Source organism: Schistocerca nitens, chromosome 2 (genome assembly GCF_023898315.1).
Source record: "Schistocerca nitens isolate TAMUIC-IGC-003100 chromosome 2, iqSchNite1.1, whole genome shotgun sequence".
NCBI lineage: Eukaryota > Metazoa > Arthropoda > Insecta > Orthoptera > Acrididae > Schistocerca > Schistocerca nitens.
In genome coordinates, this window is record NC_064615.1 from 888,017,719 (window position 1) to 888,023,718 (window position 6,000).

A 6,000-nucleotide genomic window follows, 5' to 3' on the forward strand; every position below is an offset into this window, starting at 1 on the left:
AAGTATACCAACACTACATAAAATGTTTTCCTAAGGTATAAAACAAGTCTTTCTTCTCACACCATTGCTGGTCCACGCAGGAGGGCAAAAAGCAGTCCAGCATATCCTTCTTGACGAGGGCAAAATACCACATGCCATCATATAGATCTGCTACAAAACAGTTTAGTTGAGGATGAGCGCATGTCCATTGCAGGACATTTTCATTCAACGAGGTAACCAAGATTTTCAGAACAAGTTACTATTCTAATATCTAATCAATCACAGGAAAGTGTTTACCGAGCGAGGTGGCGCAGTGGTTAGACACTGGACTCGCATTCGGGAGGACGACGGTTCAATCCCGCGTCCGGCCATCCTGATTTAGGTTTTCCGTGATTTCCCTAAATCGCTCCAGGCAAATGCCGGGATGGTTCCTTTCAAAGGGCACGGCCGACTTCCTTCCCCGTCCTTCCCTAATCCGATGAGACCGATGACCTCGCTGTCTGGTCTCCTTCCCCAAACAACCAACAGGAAAGTGTTTGTAATTGTGAAAATTTCTGGTACCAGGTACTATATGAGTTGTCGAAAACCTCATCTCAAGGTTCTTGTGTAGAAAATCTACATTGATTTTCTCTAAGAAGAAGGGGGGGGGGGTGCATTTTGTCAATATCAGTCTTGCAGAAATTGTGAACACCAGATTCAGTTGTTGTTTGTACAATATCCCCTAGATGAAGTCTAGCTTTTCTCAATATATGTTTTACAGTTCCTCCTACTCAATCACACACAGATTTGCCACGGCTATCAGCAAAAAAGGAATAATCAATGTCAACAGAAAAATCAATTTTGTGTTCACTCAAGTTATTAAGACTTTTTCTAATTTTATATTGAGTAGCACATCCATCAGTGAATTAAAGCAGTTTCTTGACTCATGGGTATCATTTCGCCAACCATTTCCTTCTGAGCAACATTTAAAAATCCTACAGCATGATCCATATCATCACTTATAAAGCAGTGATTTACTATTACCAGTTTATTTTCCTCTTTAATTGCTCAAACAGAATGGACTGTTCAGCTACTTCTTGTCCAGTGGTAACTTTGGATTTCATTGTGAACTACAAAGCTGCAGTTTTCAGCATCATCTATTAAAACAATCTGTCATTGCTGGAACAATTATAACATTAATTAAGCTTGCTGTAAACTACAATGGAAAATGAATTCTAACTGCAATGTAAACAAATGTGACCTGCCTCACAGAAAGACAAACATCAACCGACACCAAATGGACTGACTGTTGCACGTCAGTGATATTGAACATTGTACGATTTTGCAATGTTTTCACACCTGTACAGGTTACAAGTAAGTTATCATAGGCATATAAGGAACACATCCATATCAGTGTGAGCAGGTGGTTAGCTGCACAGATAAATAGGACTTAGTCTATTATAATACTTCAAAAATTAATGACTTATTAAAATGAAATAAATTACTGACACTTAAAGTTCATTTATTTGCTATTTAAATATGTTAATTTGATACCCCTAAATCTAAGGCAGTGGGTGTCAGGCCTGAATGAACTAACAGAGAATTATCCTTTTTTCCATCACAGCAAAAATGATTTAGATCTCCAGTTTATTTGTGTGTCTATTCATGTGAAACTCACCTTTATTTTTATTTTATCAGAGAGAGAACGATCTTAGGAATCGTTTGAGAGCAAAACTAGATGCCCTGCATGTTGGAGCAATATATTCAGCATTGTAATTTTTCCATAAATGGGAAAGTGACAAACATTAGTGGTTTTTGTAACTGCTTTACTGCCTAAGTAATAGCGTTTTTTTTTTTTTCTTTCTTTTTCACTATAAGTCTCTCTTAACTTCTGAGAAAAGTTCCAAATCAAAAAGCTTCATAAAGACCTGAGTTATGAGTATGTCTATTGAGAAGTTTCACTTAGCATGGACATTCTCAAACAGCAAAATTATCAAAACATAATTGCTCTGTAAATGTTACGATTCTAAGGCAAATGTGGAAAGTTCTGCAAATATCTGTAATGGAGGGTTCCAAATCCCAGTTATTGGGTGATATAACATGGAATGGCCAGAATTCAGTTTCAAATATTATTCTAGAACAAGTAACACTGCAAATGGAGACAATATAGCAAAATTAGGCTACTGATAATCTTACAGAAAAGCCGGGGGTAAGTTTCTGTACTATAGAAAATTTGCCGCATAGAATTACCGAGGCATAGACGTATAGACTGTGTTTCTTACGAGCTACACAATTGTATAATGTGAGCACGATGAGAACTGCGTAAGAAATATACAAAAAAAAAATATAACTACGGTTTGTACTGAAGAAAACAAAATATCACAAGAGTACACTGGGATCGAGACCTTCTTTTAGAAACGTCATTAACGAAACTTATACGTCTCTGGTCAAATCATCAGAGCTTATCATAAATTTAATTCCGAAATCGTGCAGAAAATTCTGATCCTCTAGATTGGGGTTAAGGTGCTGGGCTAGTAAGTCATCACTCGGAAAAAAGTTAATCACTGCTAAAAATCTCAGTACTAAGCCTTGGTAGCAGGACGGAATTTTTGGTACACTGTCCTGGCAAAAGAAAATGTTAATGAACTTCTGAGACGGTTTCTTAAAAACATTCAATGATATCAAAACTTCGTACTTGACAATCTTCATATCAAATGTCCAAACGAAGCCTAAATAAGTAAAACTGTAGCTTATTTTCGTGTTATAGCTTACATTCTAGGTTTATCGACGCTATTACACACATTTAAGACAACGGTATTAAAAGCCTCGAGATCTCAACTCAAGTTAAAAAGTTATTAGTTTGCTAATGTCCGCGAAATAGAATCTGAAACACATTGAACACATATAATGTAATGACAACACTTACCTCTTTACATTTATCAGCCAAAAGAACCACTACTTCCCTTGCAGTAATATTTACACATCAACATTCGACAACAACACGTACAATCAGGATCGCAACTACTGAGCAAACCAGCGATATGTAAACTTTTCGTTGCATCTTCAGTTGACAGGCACTGGTAATCAAGTAAGGTCGCCCTTCCACAAACAACGAAAACTTGCACATGCATCCTGTCACCATCAACCCTGTTGCGTAGCCTGCACAGAAGTCGACTCTGCTTCCAGGATAGTAAATGTTTCCATACGAGCGATCTGATTCTGTACTAGCACTGTATTGAAGATGGCGTCAAATGAAATGAGCAGTAGAGGCATAAATATAGTGGTGCAATTTCACCTCCCGGCCAATGACACGAAATCCTCATTTCCATTTCATCTCAAGAGCTTACAGAAACGTTGACTAAAAGCAAACATTGCGCCAAATATTAGTTACGGAAATGCATATGTAATAAAAATCATTTAGGGACATCAAACACGTTAATAAAAATCCTATCGGCAAAGGACGAGGTATTTTCTGAAAAGTAAATGAATGAGTGAAACTACTTTTGAATACTATTTGAGCTCTATTTCTTGCTCTGTAACTTCCAATGTATAAGTATGCGAGATGACATCGCAGCCTGCGTTAAGTTACAAGTAACACTGAGATACTAGGTTACTGGAGACCTCTTTATCACTGTAGTATGCATGATAAAGGATAGTAAGGGATCTTTGTGGTTATACGGATTGCCGTTATCTGCAGAACACTAAAACCTCGAGAAAGATCACTAAATTATCAGTTCTGGCAACGAGCTCTAATTCCACGTGCTCCTCGTGTCCTCCAGGCAATGCATGACATACAATGGGTGAGCGTTGTGTAGCAGATGGAAGATGGTGAAAGGCGAGTTTCCAGTGTCTTAAAACTTTGACATACCGGCTAAGCGAATAAACACCTACAGAAAATTATGATCCTCTAGTTTGGGAGTTAACGTGTTGGGCTAGTAACTCATCGCTTGGAAAAAATATTAATCTCAGTTAAAAATCTCACCAGTAAGCTTCGGAAACAGGATGAAATTTTGGATAAACTGTCCTGGCATAAGAAAATGTCAATGAACTGCGCAGTTTGGAACGTACAGGGTTTTAAACCAAATAGAAAAGAGGTTTTAGATTAATTGGAAAGAGTGGAAATAGGCACTGGTCTTCTAATAGAGAGAAAGATGAAGAGTACAAGAAGTAAAAGAGTTGGTCAGTATATCGAGTTTTATAGTGGAGTTAGTAAAATTGAAAGAGTAAAGACAGAAGTATCAATCGTAGTACGTCATAAACTGAAGGGTAGCATAAAGAAATGGCAAGAAGCACGTTAGCAAATTATATCCTTAGAACTAGAAGAAGAATGAGTGCAAGATAGTAATAATTGGCTTGTATGCACTGACTGACGACACAGATAACATAATCAAAGATGCCTTTTATACAGATTTTACGAGCGTTCTAGGTGACATCAATACACAGTAAGAGATGTATCTGATGGGAGACTTTAATGACCGGACAGGGAAGATAAAAAGAGTTTGTAGGAAGACATGAAAGGAAACAGGGCATTAAATTACTTTCCTCACAAAAGAATACATACACTCCTGGAAATGGAAAAAAGAACACATTGACACCGGTGTGTCAGACCCACCATACTTGCTCCGGACACTGCGAGAGGGCTGTACAAGCAATGATCACACGCACGGCACAGCGGACACACCAGGAACCGCGGTGTTGGCCGTCGAATGGCGCTAGCTGCGCAGCATTTGTGCACCGCCGCCGTCAGTGTCAGCCAGTTTGCCGTGGCATACGGAGCTCCATCGCAGTCTTTAACACTGGTAGCATGCCGCGACAGCGTGGACGTGAACCGTATGTGCAGTTGACGGACTTTGAGCGAGGGCGTATAGTGGGCATGCGGGAGGCCGGGTGGACGTACCGCCGAATTGCTCAACACGTGGGGCGTGAGGTCTCCACAGTACATCGATGTTGTCGCCAGTGGTCGGCGGAAGGTGCACGTGCCTGTCGACCTGGGACCGGACCGCAGCGACGCACGGATGCACGCCAAGACCGTAGGATCCTACGCAGTGCCGTAGGGGACCGCACCGCCACTTCCCAGCAAATTAGGGACACTGTTGCTCCTGGGGTATCGGCGAGGACCATTCGCAACCGTCTCCATGAAGCTGGGCTACGGTCCCACACACCGTTAGGCCGTCTTCCGCTCACGCCCCAACATCGTGCAGCCCGCCTCCAGTGGTGCCGCGACAGGCGTGAATGGAGGGACGAATGGAGACGTGTCGTCTTGAAACACGTATGTTGTGCGGCAGCGATGCTGAGACATTGTAGAATCTCTGACCAGAGCAGTTGCGCTCGACTCGCTGTAGCGAGCAGTCAGTCAGTCTGCAGTAGTCAGTTCTCAGTAGTGCTTGGAGTCGGTTGCTAGCAGTAGCGGAGAGCAGTCGGCGGGCGTCGGCATCGCAATGGTCGAGATTCAGGACGAGGTATAATTTACTTAAATAAATAATCATGCAGCTTTGCGCTCATCAGATAATGTAACGAACACTCATTGTAATTTAACTTTCAAAAATCGCCCCCAATAATAATTTTGATTTAAAAGCAATTTTAGAGACAATCATTCAAATTTCCTTCCATTTCCTTTTAACAAAGATTTTTAAAAGGTACTTCCAATGCTTTTCATGCAAACGCCAGAGAACAATAAGAGCAGAATTTTGACATGCAGTTTCACTAAGGTAAGAAATTTATTCTCGTTTCGCACAGGGCAAACACCGACTTTTCGGTTGAATTGAGTTTAGGTTATCATTACAGTTTCATTATCATGGGATTAGCGTTCATTATTTAATGGGAACTTGTACTTGAGTCAGATAGCGAGCTTTCATTTAATTGTCTTTGCCATTAATATTCTTGTGGGGAGTTTATACTTAGCTGTGGCTCCATTACTAATAAATAGTTATATATTTTTAGAATTTGTTGTGGGGAGGTTACACTTGGCGACACCCGGTCCAGGATCGTATTTCGTGAGAATCTTTTGAAAAACAATCAGATATCTGCTCTTATTTGCTTAGA

General features: G+C 40.4%; 1 protein-coding gene across 1 annotated transcript in view; it reads right to left on the reverse strand.

Moving 5' to 3' along the window:
• The window catches only part of LOC126237196 (mediator of RNA polymerase II transcription subunit 14), a 171,231-nt gene extending 168,214 nt beyond the window's left edge, over positions 1-3,017 (reverse strand). Inside the window, exon 1 of the mRNA XM_049947075.1 lies at positions 2,885-3,017. The gene's annotated coding sequence lies outside the window, so the exon portion shown is untranslated. The remainder of the gene's footprint in view (positions 1-2,884) is intronic.
• Positions 3,018-6,000: the final 2,983 nt, after the last annotated feature.